An 18,322-nucleotide genomic window follows, 5' to 3' on the forward strand; every position below is an offset into this window, starting at 1 on the left:
TATAACTCCATATCAAGTTTTCTTTCTGACCCTTCAGTTGCTGCTGTTGAAGTCGGTCACTGCTCTTCTCCTGTCCTGTCACTCTCTCTCTTTCTATTATTCATCAATTATCAATTATCAATTCATTATTCATCAATGATCTTCTAACTCCCTATTACTCATCAATGATCTTCTAAGCCAAACTTCTTATCCTACCCACTCCTACGCTGATAATACCATCCAACACTTTTTCAGTCTTTTCATAGACGTCCAACCCTTCAGGAATTAAACAGCTCAAGCAGTGAAGCCACAGAACATCTGACTTCTGATATCTCTAAAATTTCTGATTGGGGCAAAGCAAACTTAGTATTGTTCAATACTTCAAATTCCCAATTTCTCCATTTATCAACTCGACACAATATTCCAGATAACTGTCCCCTCTTCTTCAATGGCACTCAACTGTCCACTTCTACACTAAACATTCTCAGTCTGTCCTTTACTAGTAATCTAAACTGGAAATTTCACATCTAATCTCTAGCTAAGACAGTGTCTATGAGATTAGGTGTTATGAGTCATCTCCACCAGCATTTTTTCTCATCTCCCATCTGCTAACTGTACAGGGGCCTTATCCCTTCATGTGTGGAGTACGTTTCACATGTATGGGAGTGTTCCACTCATACCGCTGTTTTAGACATAATGGAATCAAAAGCTTTACATCTGATCTCATCACCTCAATGTTGCATTTCTTGCTATCTTCTACCAATATTTTTCATGCTAAATGTTCTTTTGATCATGCTAACAGTATACCTTCCCTCCTACACTAAAAAAATAACTGTTGTTTTTACAGTATTTTTCCCATAAATACTAACTGGAAGTAACTGTAACCAAGGTTTACAAATCCGACTGTTGTATGTGACATGCATTTTGATTATGATGTCTTGAATTTCTTGACTGAGCCCTTGTTAACATTTAATAGGCAATGTTGAGTGTGTGCCAAGACACCATAAGCCTCCATATTATCTAAGTAATATTTTATCGTGATAGAATTAAATATAGATAACCACTGTAAACTGAAGCAACAGGGTGTCTAAGTAAATGTTGCATTTTTTCTCTGTTGTTAAGCAGTTGTCTTCGATATTATGCTTTATGAAATACTTGGACTGTAATACTTATTCACTGCTGATACACCAACAGCCTTAAAATCACGCTTTAGTTTTTTTCATATTATTTGTCATTTGCCAACCACAAATAACAGGCCTTGATAATTTAGACGACAAGAGCAAGCGACCTTACCCAGGCCTCTTAACCAAGAGTGGTCGGCACGTGCTTGCCCCAGCAGGACAAAGCACCATGCCTGCCGAGGATCTTCTCATGGTGGCAGACAGCTTAGCTTCCCTGGAAGACATGGATATTGTTGAGGACCTTCATCCCACACCATCTACCCAGGGCAGTCAACAGAATACTGCCACTACCAACCAGCCTTCACTTAGACGCGTCTCCGCTCCTGCCCCAGACTCAAGACAAAGATGCCACCTGCTGTTCCCCCGTGGCCATGGAAAGACCACCAGTGAATTGTTCAGCTGGTTTGCAGCCTTGATCAAGCAACACCCAGACCTTCAACCGCTCTACAAGAAGGGAAGGAACCAGCCCTACACACAGTGAGCTCTGAATCCTCCTTTTATACCACCCTGGTGAGTGAACGCTTCATGGGCATTGTTATGGAGTGTCCTGGTGAGGAGGGCACTCACACGGTCATCATACATGGTGTGTCGACCCACATTAATGTTAACCTTATTGAGGTACCAGCTGGCTTTCATGGGCTCAAGAGGAGGATGGCAGGACAGAGGCCAAGGCCTCAACTGTTGGGCATGGTGACTGGGAAGGTGCCCAGTGAAGTGCATCTCCTGGGCCTTGCACGTTGGCGTGTGGAGCGGTACATGCCAGAGCCGGACCTACCTATGTTGCCACTGCAGTCGCTGGAGCCACAAGGAGTGGCATTGCCAGTTTGCTCCTCGGTGTAGGTACTGTGCTGGTTCCCACAAGTCAGTGTAGTATCTGGACAAGATCAAGGAGGGCACCAAAATTCCTCCTCACTACTGCAACTGTGGGGATCACCACAACGCCCACTCCACCCTCTGCACTGTCAGGCCTCAGCCGCACAGGGAGTCTGCCACCGATGAGGTGACTCAGCCTAGACTCGTGTTCCACCAGGCTCCACCTCCTCAGACCAATGCTTGGATGAATAAGCCTTCATTCCTGTCTGCTGCCCCTCACCTGCCCCAGCCTTCCTGCTCCACCACTGGCACTTCTGCAGCACCTGCCGTGTTCCTGCCTCTGCCGCAGCACACTGCTACAGTGCCCCAGCTTTGGGGGCACTCAGGAGCTGCTTGCCACTAACTCCACCCAGCATCTTATGGCAGTGGTGAATGCACTAGATGCTACAGTGGACAATCTCTCTGAAATGGTCTCTGCCCTCAGTAATCATTTTACCACTTTTAAGAAGCAGCAGCAACAAATAGTGCCTGGTGGGATTCCCCCTGTGACCCCACCCTGTGTCCAGTCAGTGATGTTAAGCAGGACCAGGGAGACAGTGACGTGTACCTGCAGAGTGTGTGTGACTCACCCCAGGCAGAGGACAATATTGCAGGGCAGCATGTGGGTGCTGCTGCACCCTCTCCAAGGAAGACTGCCCCCACCAAGCCAGTCATGTGAGCCACACAACAACCCCAGAGCCCCTTGGGCATGGCTCCTGCTTCCCCTGTCTCAGAGGACAAGTCACCTGAGGCAGACCGTGATGGGGATGCTGCCAATGAATGGACGTTGGTCACCTGCAGGAAGAGGCGCTGCTCCACCCCCCTTCCAGTCCTGACTGCCAGCCCTGAGCCAGACCAGGGTTATGTGATGTCAGCCCTGCAGACTCTGGTGGAGCAGATGTCTCGCATAACACGAGACATGGACGACCTAAAGACTCAGGTGCAACACCATCACATGCCACCATCCAGGATGGTGGACCTCATCGTCCATGTGGTAGCATGGTACTCTGCCATGGAGGGCTTCTTCACCGACGCAGAGGCACTGTACAATGGACTGCTACACACCATTGAGGTATTCATCGTGACTCCAAGGGCTCTAGCAAGGACCCATGCTCCATGTCGCTGGACTTATGCTACCGACCTTGTGATCCTGAACTGCCAACAGACACTCGCTGCCTACCAGAGACGTTGGCAGCTTAACCCAACAGACACAGAGTCACAGGATGCTATGGTTATTGTGGCTCGATACCTCATGGATCTGAGGTAGCAGGAAAGAAAGAAGTGCTGGGTCTCCTTCCTGGACCAGGTGCGCAGGACCTGGTCCGTCTGGGAGGTGCGTTATCACATCAACAGTGTCCAGGGCAAGCCCAGGCAGCAGGTGTGTGATCCTGATCCTGTCGGCAGAGCATGAGAGCTTGTCCTGCAGTGGAAGGAAGCCTCATCCTTCTCTGGCCTTCCTGTGGAATACCAGGAGGCGTTTGACTGGCAAAGACCACAAAGGATGGAGTTGATTCTCCACAATGTTTCTCTGCCAGATGACACCTGTGTGCCTATCATGCATGATAAACTTCTCTCAGCAGTTAAATTGGGCAAGTCAACAGCTCCTGGCAAGGATGGCATCACCTGTGACATCCTCAATGCCCTCCTGGAGGTAAAGGTAGACAACCCTGTCTTAGATCTATTTAACATGTCTCTCACTGCAGGCAAGCTTCCTCACTCCTGGAAAACAGCCATTATCATCTCAATCCCCAAAGGTGATAGCACCTTTCGCCCCATTTCTCTCACCAACTGTCTATATAAGATGATGGAATGGGTAATATTGAACAGGCTTATTATATATAAGGTGGGCCATGTACTCTCTGGCAATGTACATGGCTTCCTAAAAGGTCATTCTACAAGTCACTGTTTTGTTGAGTGCCTTATAAATAAGGATGCTACATGCTGAGCTTTCGTTGATCTGAAGGGTGCCTTTGACAGGGCCAACAAAGAATGTTATCATTCTCAAAGGTGTCAAAGGTAAATTATTAGGATGAATCAGGGACTATTTGTACAAAAGAACAGCACAGGTTTGGTTTCAAGGTGCAGTCTCTTCTGAGGAAGTCTATGAGCTTGGAACACCACAGGGTGGAGTCCTTAATCCAGTGCTTTTCAATGTTTAATGGACAAAATTGCACATTGTTCCTTCTTGCAGGGCACCCAGGTCCTCATCTATGCTGACGGCATACTCCTCCAAAGTCCCACACCCAGAATTCTCCAGTTAGCTCTGTCACAACTAGCAGCATTGTGTGTTCAAATGGGACTTGTAATTAATGAATGTAAAACCAAATTTCTAGCCAAAGGGAAGGTCTCTCGACTGCCCACTGTAAATAATGTTTCCATCCCTAGAGTTCATACACACAAGTACCTGGGTGTTCAGCTGAGTTTCAGGAAGTTACTCCACGCTGTACACCATGTTCGAGACCTCTGTCTGCCATGGCTAGCGCCACTTCAGCTGCTAGCAAACAGGGGCCTGGGGGCTGGCATTCCAGTCCTAAGGATATTCTATATATCTGTCGTATGGTCCCTCATTGACTACAGTTTAGTGCCATCCAGCTCCGTCCCCTGGAGCTTGTTCAGAATAAAGCCATGAGAATAATTTTGGGATGCCCCAGGGCTGCCCGGATTGAGGTCCTCAGAGCTGAACTGCACCTGCCAAGTATTATGTGTGGGATACAGGAAATTACTTGTCATACTGTTGGTCAGATGCTATGCAAGGGCTCCGACTCTCTGAAAGGATCACTGACCCCCCCTGTATCATGATCCTCAGACTCCTACAACTCCATACCTCAGGAAGATCTTGGGAGTTCTCACAAGTGTAGGTATAGCCGAGGCCTGTATTAACGTTGTTATGTCATTGCTCCAACCCATTTGGAACCCTACCATGTCAGTGTTGATATTCACTCACTGCATCAGCCCAAGAGGGACTGGCTCCCTCATGTGCTGCAAGACATGTTCATGACTAAATTATTCAAGTACCTCCACAATCAGGCTATTCATATTTATTGTGATGGATCAGTCAATAGCAGCAGGTCCAGATGTGGGCTGTTCATCTGCGACTACTTTTCTGCCAATCACTACACTGACACTGAGATTTCCAGGTGCCTTCCTGCACACATGTCCTCCACTAGAGCAGAACTGTATGCTGTTCTGGAGGCGCTCTATATTGTGGCGCCTCTCCATAAGGATGTATACTTCTTTGTTGACAGTCAGGCTGCACTGTATGCTCTCCAATCTACCTCCCCCATGGACTGTGATCTAGTTAATAAATGTCTTGATCTCATCCATGCCCTAGTAGGTGCTGGTGCCACAGTCCATTTCACCTGGATACCCTCTCATGTGGGTATCCCGCTTAATGAAAAGGCAGACCGTCTTGCTCAATGTGCCCTTCAGGATGACACAGTGGACCCTGACACTGAGTACACTCTGGGCTATGTTAAGAGTAGCATCAAGGACTTTGTACATAGCAGCATTAGTGATGAGTAGAAGTTTTCTTGCCATAGGGGCAGTGGCAGTAGGCTTCACTATGTACGTGTCTCCCAGAGCTGTGCTTACACCTATGGAAGACACACTGCATCACACAACAGGGTGGCAATGAGGCTCAGATTAGGCTATAAATACTTTTAGCTTCTCCTGGTGTATGCTGTGTGCTATGTGCTGCACCAAGGGGACACACTCTGTGTCATTATGTCACGGAATATCCTCTCATTGCTAAATTTAGGCTGGAAGGTCAACATAACTTGTATACCCTCATTGACTATTTCTTAGACTCAGCCACTCTCAGGGATATACTCAAAGAATATCCCACGTTTACTCCTAGACTGTAGGATATTTATGCAATAAGGTGTGCAATATCTGTATTTATTTATTTACTTATATTCTTGTAATGTGTACAATCTATTTTTATATTTTTGATACTCTACCCTTAAGTCTTTGCCTAGGGGGTGGGTGGCAAGGTCCATCCTCCTCCTTTGTTGTATTTCATTCTTGTATTTCATGCTGTATTTACATCTTTATCCTGTACTGTGTGAGACCCAGGCCTGTACCTTCATCAAGCCTGATACTACCTGCTTACTGCACTTCTGGGACACTAGAGGCTGTGTTGACACTAACTACATGGCCTCAACAAAAACACCATGAAGGGCACAGCCAGCCAGTATTCTACCTATTTACCTCCTAAGGCCCTAAGGCCTAAGGGCCTTAGGCCCTTAGGCCTTAGGGCCTGGTCTCCTCCCTTGCATGTGTGACAATTCAACAGTTGGTTAACTCAGCTTGTAAGCCATGTCAATACTAAGTGTGTTTATTTGTGCATGATGTATACTCATTTTTTTACCTACCTAATATAGATAATGTTTATGCATGAAGTCATTGGTAAACTAAATGGTAAGTTACTAACTAATGGGGCCTCACCTGCACTCTTAGTTTGGTTAGTTTGATTGTATACCTATGTTAGATTATGCTGGTTTGGCTAGGTTAGGTGAGTTAGGTCAGGCTAATCATTGCCTGTTGCATTCAAATGAATATGGAAGAGTTATCAAATGCACATTAGGGGGTTGCAAACAGACACTTTCATCATATGCAGAGGTAAAGGCTCATATATACCGAGACCACCAAGAACGTAGATCAAAAAGTGATGAAAAATTGTTGATCTCAAGTCTCCATTTGAAATTACAGTGTAAAACTCTGTTGTGCCAACAAGTTTGTGATGGAATGAAGGATTTATTAAAGCATTTGAGACAGCATATCGATGATGGCACCAGGATTCAGTACCCCTTTAATCAGTGCTCCAAAATGTTCTCAAAGACAACCACATTTAAATCACACATAAATAGGCATTACAGATATCAAACAGTTAAGGATTTGCCAGCTGAAATTATCTATTCATCAAATTCAGACCTTTGTGATGACATATCACCAAGTTTGGAAATGTTCAGTACAACAAGAAATTACATTTATGACTTGGAAGGGATCAGCGATGAAGAAATACAAACCACAGATCATGAATTATTTAAAAAAAAATCTTGTACTGTTTTATTTTAGATTATTGTCTAAATTCTTATTGCTATCATCAGTTATTCAATGCATTGTGGAGGAATTTCAAAACATTCACTCACTTGGATTTGCTTATTGCTTGCAGAAACTAACCACTTCATTAAAGCAGCTTGATATTCCTGAATCCAAAATTAAAGAAATTCAAAATGATATTGAAGAAGCTGATATATTTTCATAATGTAACAGTGGACCACTAAGATGTAATTACAGTCACAATGCATTTTCAAGGAGAAATTTAATTACATTCAGCCCCAGTGTCATTATTTGGGGAGGAACAATTAGAACAAAGAGTGCACCTATCAGTATGTTCCAATTCTTCAAACATTAAAGTGTCATTTTAAGGATGAGTATGTTCTCAAAGAATACACATCAACATCAAAGTACCATGCAAAAGCACTCGGTGACTGTTGCTTCATTGACATTACTGATGGCCTTGTATTTCAGAGTAATGAACTATTTAAAAGTCACCCTAACTCTTTACAGCTTATTCTTTATCAAGATGCTTTTAAAGTATGCAACCCTTTAAGATCAAGTAAGAAAAACACAAAATTCTTGGGGTTTATTTGACACTCGCCAATTTTAGTCCACACCTTCGCTCTGTTGTGGATAATACCCTCTTAATTCTGTGTAAAGAAGTGAACTTGAAACATTTTGGCCATGGTAAAATATTTCATCAATCAGTTGAAGATGTAAAGGACCTTGAGAACAATGGAATTAAAATATGTAATGAAACTGTGAAGGGAACACTGTATTGTATTACTGGAGATAACTTGGGGTTGCACAGTATTGGTGGCTCTACTGAAAACTTCAGTACAATTGAACACTCCTGTAGATATTTTACCATCACCCTTACAGAATTTCTGAGTGACCCTGTTTGTATTGGTAGACAGAGAACAGTGGAAAATTATAATGCAGCAATAAGGCATCTTGACAACGAACAGTGTTTTGAATAATATAAATGGTATTGAATTTAAGTCTGCTTTCAATGGTTCGAAATATTATCATGTTTGTGCACCTGGTCTTCCACCATGCTTGGGGCATGATATTTTTGAGGGTCTTGATGATTATGATGTAGCCATGATTTTGAAGCATCTTATCAATGTAAAAGGCTGGTTTACATATGCAGAACTGAACCAACGTATAACCATGTTTAATTATGTTGGTGCTGATGCTGCCTCAAAGCCATGTCAGGTAAATGTTACTGGCAATAGATTGGGTGGCCAAGCTACACAAAACTGGTGCTTAATATGGCTGTTACCTGTTGTCATATCTGACATAATAAAGAATTAAGATGATCCAGTTTGGCAGTTGTTCCATTTACTGGATGATATGGAAATAGTATGTGCCCCATAGATTAAAGACTCTGACATTGCTTATCTTGAAGTTCTTATTGATGAATATCTGGAAGACAGGCTATCATGTTTCCCAAATGAGAAACTAAAGCCCAAACATCACTTTTTGAAGCACTATATAAAGCTCATTTTGCAGTTTGATCCGTTCATATGTTTGCGGACATTGCACTTTGAAAGCAAGCATTGCTACTTCAAAAGGTGTGTTAAAAGTAAACAGAATTTTAAGAATGTCTACCAAGCACTGAGTGAAAAACAGCAGTTATTACAAGCCTATAAGCAGGTCAGCCCTTACTTTCAAAATAGAATAGAAGTAGCAAAAAACATTCTTTCAATCCCAGATGCATATAATTCAGGTATTCAAACTGCCATGAAGATGAGCCAGATAGCAAAAAATGTAGAAGTTAGTTTGGAGGTAGTAATAAAGGGCATCCATTATAAGAAGTGGCACTATGTTGTATTAGGTAAATGTGAAACTGGCCTACTGTTTGGAGAAATTCAGCTCATTGTATTGAATCCTTGTACACAAGTGTACTTTATAGCACAGGAATTCAAGTCACAGCTTTCAAAAAGCTTACATGTATACACATTATTGCACAATTCAACACCCACTTCTGTCCAGTGTATAGAGTCTTCAAAATTGATCAGTTATGTACCTCTTAATGGCTACAAGAAAGGAAAATCACTATTGATCCCACTCAAACATGCTATATCTTCATAGGACACTGTGGTAGAACTAAGGTAAGTCAAAGAAAATAGCCCTAAGGGACACCTGATTATTATTTATAGTATTGTTCACTAAAAAAAAAAAATACATCCTTAGGGAGTAACGCAAAGTCCTATATTTTTTTCCCTAGGCAGGAAAAATGTGTGGAAAAGTTGAACATGATTGCAATGAGGCAACAAAAGATTAAGTTGAATTGAAAACTCATCATTAAAGTTCCACACAAAAAACCGAGACGTGGACTTGAATTGGTGGTACCCAAGGACTATGATGGATATGAGGCCGATGCTAGTGATAGTGATGTGTGTAGTACAAACAGTCGAGACACATTGATTTTGAGCCCTGATGAGGCAGGTAAGTGTTAGTTAAATTGCACAGTAGCCCTCATGCACAACATGCTAAAGAACAGTATCTCAGAAACTGCTTCAAATCTGAGGAGTGCATCCACTTGCACAAGATGGTTTGGTCTAGTACACAGCTCTTTAAGCATAGTTTGAAGGTGGCTTTGAATGGGGCAACTTTCACTGTTGACTAGTGCTGTTTTGTGTTTGTGGGCAGGTAAAAAGTTAAGGTTTTAATGTGATATCATCACACAGACAGGGTAGCATTGCCACAGCAAAGGATTGTTCTTGGTCAGGGTCTTGGTATTAATGCAAAGAAAACATAGGGGAGGAGCTCCTGAAAATTATGTTGTTGTTGCTCTTGTAATAAATGTCAAAACCTGGATGTATCCTTGACTACTGCTGCTCAGAAGAAATGTATGCTACATGAAATTTTGACCTGAGTTATGCTTTATTAACCCAGAGATTAGGAGGAATAAGAATGTGTTTATCTGAATTTTTAGGATTATTTATCACTGACTGATTTAACATAGCAATAATTTTCTCCATAAGTAATGTTTGTATAGAGCTTTTGTAATGTAAAAATAGGTCATTAATCTAATAATACTTTTGTACTGTACATGTGGGTATCATACTTGCTTAATAAAAAAATTTGTTGTTATATATCCTTTGTTGTAATTAATCATATAAATGTTTACAGTGGTACCCCATGTTAAGCCTGCTCTGTTATATGCTGAAACCAGCTTACACCCATTCCTGATGCCCAAATTTTGCACTGACATGTGCCCGCACCATCTCAAACATCACAAGAGACTGCTTTATCAGACCAAGCTAAAGTATCTGAAACAGTTAGTCCACCTTCAACTTCAGAGCAATACAGAGAAACATCAAAGTTACAGTTTGGTGTAAATAGTGTTTGGGCAGATGAATATAAAATTCCAAGGTAAAAAAAAAAAAAATCTAGTAACATGTTTACAAAATGGGTTGAGACCTAATTCATCAGCAAGAAGAGAGATGGTGAGGATTCTAGTTGATGAAATTTGCAAGATCTCCCAGAAGCCAGGCAAAAGGGCACAAGCAACAATTGCACAAAAGATTGTGAAGAAATATCCAAAATCTTTCCTAGATGAAATTGAGGGGACTCATTGGTACTGGATACGATTCCCTTCTGAAACAATTGCAGTCAAGGTTTGACAACATAAATAGAAATTCTAATAGTAACTCATTGAAAAGGAAGAACTCTCTTGTAACAGAAGAGGAGGATGTTGTGGAAGCTGGACCAACCCTTAAAATATACTTACAAGATGAATATGGCTGCATGAATTATATGCCAAGTGATTACCCAGATAGGGAATCAGAAACAACTCAAGAAAATAAGTAAGGTTTACTGAAGTAGAAATACAAGCAAAAACTTAGTGATGAAGTGGAGGATTTTCTCAAAGAAAAGATATTGTAGAAAAAAAAGTGGATGTTCTTCATTTAACAAATGAATGGCCCTATTTATTTGAACCAGTAGGGATGTTTGTTCATTTTTGGGAGCTCACTGGTATTAATATAAGGGAAAAATTTGATTCTGCCATCACAAGTAAGGGAGCACAGATTCTGAAATGGATGGAAGAAAAACCGACTAAGAATGTAAGGAGAATTGGACAGGAACTTGTAAAAGCTAGCTGCTCTGTTGATAATAGTAATGGAGAAGTAGCAGCCATGATCTGAGCTGTTGTGTCTTACCTACAGGAAAAAGAAGAATTTTTGTATATATGTTTCAAGGTTAGTTCTTTAAAAGTTACCTTTATATACAGAAGTGAATACGAAGCTGAACTGATAAACCACATATTCTAGTACAATAAAACGTAGTTTACCTTTAACAATGATATTACTATAGTTCTTTGGCAGCTGAGTTCTGGAAAATGAAAAATTTAACCCCTTGATGTGGACTTCATGTTTATTTATTCATCTGCACCACTGTGTCTCGTCAAGTACCTGTCTGTCTTCATGTCTGGCTGTCATGTATGTATGTCTGTCTTTTGGTATATGTAGTACTCTTTTTATGTGTCATGTGCTATTTGTTTGTATTGCTTTTGCATGAGTGATTTATTACCTAACTGTTCTCTAATTTTGAAGATTTTCATATACGTATATTTATTTTTGATGTAACATTTTTCAGCCAACTGCATCTAGGCCTAATTTTGAGGAGGACCTTCCCCATGTTTAATAGGCTTTGGTAAGTTTGTATTCTTAACATACCTGATATTTACCAACATTATCATGAAACCTAGTTATCATTTTTATGGGTAATGATATGTAACCAAAGGAGGTGTAATATTGCAACCAAGAGCAGTGTAAATAATTGTAGTTTTCTTATCATTTTACCTTTGACAAAGTTATTAATTGGTTCCTTTATGCTTAATGAACAGGAAGAGGATGTGTGGGTATTTGTTATAAAAATTATGATAGAGACGTATTTTGTGGTCTATAAAAATTATGTTATGATTATTATTACCTGGTCTTTTGTGGGAGAGGCTTTAGGTGGAGGAGGTAAAATATCTACTGCAGTTCTGCCACAAGCATTGATTGGTGAAGAAGGGGTGAAGATGTTAGAGCCAAGTCATGAAATCCTAACCAGAGGTGGCTACGTTATTTTTATTCATTTATTTATTTTTAATACTTTCAGGGAAATCAAGGTTTACAACAACAAGATATATGCTGTCAATTGATAGTGTTGTTGTCATTGAGCATATTGCCACATCTACCACTGGCCTAGCTATGCTGTTGGCCTCCTATTACAACTTCAATATAATGTACCCCATGGATTCTACATCAACACTTGAGTTCATTCAAAGATAATTCATATTATATATATATATATATATATATATATATATATATATATATATATATATATATATATATATATATATATATATATATATATATATATATATATATATATATATATATATATATATATAGAGTGGCCCAGCTGCACAAGATTATTTTCTTTCACCCTTATTCTGTCCACCTCTCTATTGCAAGAGTTAACCAGTATTCTCAATCATTCGTCCCTTTCTCTGGTAATTCTGGAACTCCCAGCCTGCTTCTGTATTTCCCTCTTCCTATGACATGAACTCGTTCAAGATGGAGATTTCAAGACACTTACCCTCACTTATTTGACACTAACCCTCACTTATTTGGCATCTCTTACAGAACTGGCATTTAGGTGGGCCTTATTTTCATTCCAAATTTTCAGTGCCAGTCGCTCTTGCATAAAAAATAAATATATAAATATATAAATAAATAAATACAGGCGGGGATCTTTCAAGAGGGCTAACTGGTACCCCTTGCCCCACGTCTGGACAACTTTTTTTTTTCTTTTTTTTTATGGAGGAAGGACACTGGCCAAGGGCAACAAAAATCCAATAAAAGAAAAATGCCCACTGAAATGCCAGTCCCATAAAAGGGTCAAAGCAGTGGTCAAAAATTGATGGATAAGTATCTTGAAACCTCCCTCTTGAAGGAATTAAAGTCATAGGAAGGTGGAAATACAGACACAGGCAGGGAGTTCCAGAGTTTACCAGAGAAAGGGATGAATGATTGAGAATACTGGTTAACTCTTGCATTAGAGAGGTGGACAGAAAAAGGGTGAGAGAAAGAAGAAAGTCTTGTGCAGCGAGGCCGTGGGAGGAGAGGAGGCATGCAGTTAGCAAGATCAGAAGAGCAGTTAGCATGAAAATAGCAGTAGAAGACAGCTAGAGATGCAACATTGCGGCGGTGAGAGAGAGGCTGAAGACAGTCAGTTAGAGGAGAGGAGTTGATGAGACGAAAAGCTTTTGATTCCACCCTGTCTAGAAGAGCAGTATGAGTGGAACCCCCCCCAGACATGTGAAGCATACTCCATACATGGACGGATAAGGCCCTTGTACAGAGTTAGCAGCTGGAGGGGTGGGGGGTGAGAAAAACTGGCAGAGACGTCTCAGAGCACCTAACTTCATAGAAGCTGTTTTAGCTAGAGATGAGATGTGAAGTTTCCAGTTCAGATTATAAGTAAAGGACAGACCGAGGATGTTCAGTGTAGAAGAGGGGGACAGTTGAGTGTCATTGAAAAAGAGTGGATACTTGTCTGGAAGGCTGTGTCGAGTTGATAGATGGAGGAATTGAGTTTTTGAGGCATTGAACAATACCAAGTTTGCTCTGTCCCAATCAGAAATTTCAGAAAGATCAGAAGTCAAGCTTTCTGTGGCTTTCCTGCGTGAAATGTTTACCTCCTGAAGGGTTGGACGTCTATGAAAAGACGTGGAAAAGTGCAGGGTGGTATCATCAGCGTAGGAGTGGATAAGACAAGAAGTTTGGTTTAGAAGATCATTAATGAATGAGGCAACAGCAAAAGTTTCACCAAAATCTCTAAAAGAGGATGACCAAGACTCAGTAAGGAAAGCCAGAAGATCACCAGTAGAGCGGCCTTGACGGAACCCATACTGGCGATCAGATAGAAGGTTGTGAAGTGATAGATGTTTAAGAATCTTCCTGTTGAGGATAGATTGAAAAACTTTAGATAGGCAGGAAATTAAAGCAATAGGATGGTAGTTTGAGGGATTAGAACAGTCACCCTTTTTAGGAACAGGTTGAATGTAGGCAAACTTCTAGCAAGAAGGAAAGGTAGATGTTGACAGACAGAGCTGAAAGAGTTTGACTAGGCAAGGTGCAAGCACGGAGGCACAGTTTTGGAGAACAATAGGAGGGACCCCATCAGGTCCATAAGCCTTCCGAGGGTTTAGGCCAGCGAGGGCATGGAAAACATCATTGCGAAGAACTTTGATAGGTGGCATGAAGTAGTCAGAGGATGAAGGAGAGGGAGGAACAAGCCCAGAATCATCCACGGTAGTGTTTTTTAGCAAAAGTTTGAGCGAAGAGTTCAGCTTTAGAAATAGATGTGATAGCAGTGGTGCCATCTGGTTGAAACAGAGGAGGGAAAGAAGAAGAAGCAAAGTTATTGGAGATATTTTTGGCTAGATGCCAGAAGTCACGAGGGGAGTTAGATCTTGAAAGGTTTAGACACTTTCTGTTAATGAAGGAGTTTTTGGCCAGTTGGAGAACAGACTTGGCATGGTTTTGGGCAGAAATATAAAGTGCATGAGATTCTGGTGATGGAAGGCTTAAGTACCTTTTGTGGGCCACCTCTCTATCATGTATAGCATGAGAACAAGCTGTGTTAAACCAAGGTTTAGAAGGTTTAGGACGAGAAAATGATTGAGGAATGTATGCCTCCATGCCAGACACTATCACCTCTGTTATGCGCTCAGCACACAAAGACAGGTCTCTGACACGGAAGCAGTAGTCATTCCAAGGAAAATCAGCAAAATACCTCCTCAGGTCCCCCCAACTAGCAGAGGCAAAATGCCAGAGGCACCTTCACTTAGGGGATCCTGAGGAGGGATTCGAGCAATAGGACAAGATACAGATATGAGATTGTGATCGGAGGAGCCCAACGGAGAAGAAAGGGTGACAGCATAAGCAGAAGGATTAGAGGTCAGGAAAAGGTCAAGAATGTTGGGCGTATCTCCAAGACGATAAGGAATACGAGTAGGGTGTTGCACTAATTGCTCTAGGTCGTGGAGGATAGCAAAGTCGTAGGCTAGTTCACCAGGATGGTCAGTGAAGGGAGAGGAAAGCCAAAGCTGGTGGTGAACATTGAAGTTTCCAAGAATGGAGAGTCAGAATGTGCTCCACTTTGGAAGTTAAGTAGTCAAAGAATTTCTTATAGTCAGAGCAGTTAGGTGAGAGGTATACAGCACATATAAATTTAGTTTGAGAGTGACTCTGTAGTCGTAGCCAGATGGTGGAAAACTCGGAAGATTCAAGAGCGTGGTCATGAGAGCAGGTTAAGTCACTGCGCACATAAACGCAGCATCCAGCTTTGGATCGAAAATGAGGATAGAGAAAGTAGGAGGGAACAGGAAAGGGGCTACTGTCAGTTGTCTCAGACACCTGAGTTTCAGTGAGGAAAAGAAGGTGAGGTTTAGAAGAGGAGAGGTGGTGTTCTACAGATTGAAAATTAGATCTTAGACCGCGAATGTTACAGAAGTTAGTGAAGAAAAAGTTGAGGAGGGTATCATCGTCGACAGAAAGGCAGTCCGAGCTGTGGACATTTATGGTCCCCTCCCCAGATGGGGACACCGAGGCTGGTGTAGGAGTCGCCATTATGATTTAAAAATTTTTGAGTGAAGGGTGTGTGTGTTATTAGGTGCTTGTAGTTTTGTGTGTAGGAACAGAGTTGTCTTTAGAGGGCAGGCTGTGACTGCCCCCTTGTGTTGTGAGACACAAAGGGAAACGTTCAGTGAGGTCACAGCTGGGTTTAATGATAAGTTCACAGCACCCCCTGAACAGTGCTTTAGACTTCACTGGGAGTAATTATCGTTTCGGCAGTTGTCTACTGCCTCCTCCTGTCCTCCTGTGTATGTCTGTCTGTCTGTCTGTCTGTCTATCTGTCTGCTTGTCAAATTAATGAAACTGCAATTTGGGAATAAAACTCACATTCTCCAAACAGTTGACAGCCCCTCTAAAAAATACCGAGATTTCAAATAATTCGTGTTTATGGAAATTTATCAGTGACAAACAATTCAAGAGACAAAGCTGTGCAAAACCGGTCTGGTAAGGCACGAGTTACGGGAGCCTGTTCTTGTCCCAAAACACCACGTTTCCTGTGACCTTCCTTGTATTGTTTTTCTTCAAGGCATTGTTGTGTGTGTCAAGCTTATGTATAATTTAACATCAACAATGTCTTTTGCAGGGCACTTGCAGTTTTCACGTTGAACACATTATTCAGCAGCATATTACTTATGAAGGCAAATTATTTCAGATGCTGGATTTATGGAAAAGAATGTAATACTTTTCATCCTCTTTGATACACAAGTGTATCTTAAGCTGGGACATTTTCTGGTAACATGGCGCAGCTAATGACACGCTTTCAGGGACTCCAAAAGGCATCAACCTCGATTTTTATATTTCACAAATAAATGAGTAACAACATAAACAAACTAGCAGAGAAGTGTGTGGCATACACGAAGCGTTGTGAACCATGAATTAAAAAAGTTAATGGTTTTAAGAAACCATAATACCTACGTCCACAACAAACTTGAGCTTTAAGATCAATCAAGGAAACTCAGATTCGCAAGGTCAAGTCTCAATAAAAAAAATATAAAAAATGAAAGTTACCATGTTTTGTCCATCACAGGTGTGAATGAGGCCTTATGATGCTTTACCGCGGCCTAAAAGTCACACAGGCTTTAAGTTACACTTCCACAAGACAATGGACACTTAATAACTTAAAATTAACCAGAGAGAGAGAGAGAGAGAGAGAGAGAGAGAGCTTTGGCCACTAGAATAACTAATAAAAAAAAAATCAAGACAACGTACGATATTTTCCCCAAGCAAGCCGTGTTTTCCATCAGCGATGTACTTTGTGTGCAGAAAGCCGTCGTAGAATACTCCAGGAAGTATTCATCTTGTGGAAAAGCGTAAAATTTATGGTTCTTTGAGCACCTACCGTTGAGAGAGAGAGAGAGAGAGAGAGAGAGAGAGAGAGAGAGAGAGAGAGAGAGAGAGAGAGAGAGAGAGAGAAAAAAAGATTCGTAAGGAATGCTCAGTCTTAGTTTTTTTTTTTGTCTGCATCGCTTTCGTACAGTAATGAAATTTACATTGGGGGATAAAACTGATAACTTCCGGAATAGCTGACAGACTCGATTAAAAAATAGTGAGGTTTTAAGTATTTCGTTTATATCAAAAGTTATGAAAAGAGAAGAAAAAAAAAAAAAACAAGGCATGGCGACGCCTTTCTTGCCACAAAACCAAGCATTTTCTATGACTACTATTCCCTGAGCAGCAGTCTCTATTATTTTCCTTTAAAGCCTTTTATGCAGCATTCCTGCATACATGGGTATCTAGTCTGAGCCTTCAGTGTCCTGAAACTCGTTGCCCTTTACAGTTCTGCACCGAAATCATGTCAAGATTACACTTCCATTGACCATGAATTCTCTCTTCAATATATGTCAAAATCTTTCCAGGTCTAACTCTTCCTGTGACTCCGGGACCTAAGCAAAAATATCTAACTTTTTTTTTTGCCAGTAAACTCTAGAATTCCCTGCCGGCTTCTGTACTTCCTCCTCCCTATGACTTAAACTCTCAAAAGGGGGGTGGTTCAAGTCATTTCTCGAGGTAATACTGAACTTTTCATTATCCCCTTTATGGTCTGACATATTTAGTTTTCTTCTTTTCTTTAGCCAGCTTTTGTTGCCCTTAGCGGGAGCTAAGAGTTATGGGATACTGTACGAAACTATACATTACATGTACAGCCTTTGTGAGCATGACCAGAGAAGGGTGAATGACGTTTTTGTCTGCCAATAATATACTACATGCTACAGCTGCTGCTGCTGACGATGATGATGGTGATGATGTTGACCAGTGAGGGGATATGGGGGATGCAATTTAATCCCTGCACTCACCTACTAGTTTTTCTTGCTTACCAATGTGCACATGTGACCCATGAAACATAACTTCGACAGCGATTTCACATATATAACAGGAGGCTTCAAGGGGCACCACTGCACTCGTACACATGCGACTGTCTGTACGTTTCAACTCTTTCAAGAGGAAGGTTTCAAGACATTCTGTATTACTGACTAACGCTTTCAACTCTGTTTGGGGACTAGCACCAATTTTTTTTTTTTTTTCTTGGCTGGTGCCCCTCCTACATGAAAAAAAAAAAAAAAACGTAATCCGATTCTTTATGCTGGTATATGCAGGTATGCCGTA

The 18,322-nt window shown here is 41.3% G+C and overlaps 1 long non-coding RNA gene across 2 annotated transcripts in view; it reads right to left on the minus strand.

Moving 5' to 3' along the window:
- Positions 1–18,322, minus strand: part of LOC135114943 (uncharacterized) — a 60,641-nt gene that overhangs the window by 3,265 nt on the left and 39,054 nt on the right. The window lies entirely within an intron of this gene.

Source organism: Scylla paramamosain, chromosome 28 (genome assembly GCF_035594125.1).
Source record: "Scylla paramamosain isolate STU-SP2022 chromosome 28, ASM3559412v1, whole genome shotgun sequence".
Lineage (NCBI taxonomy): Eukaryota > Metazoa > Arthropoda > Malacostraca > Decapoda > Portunidae > Scylla > Scylla paramamosain.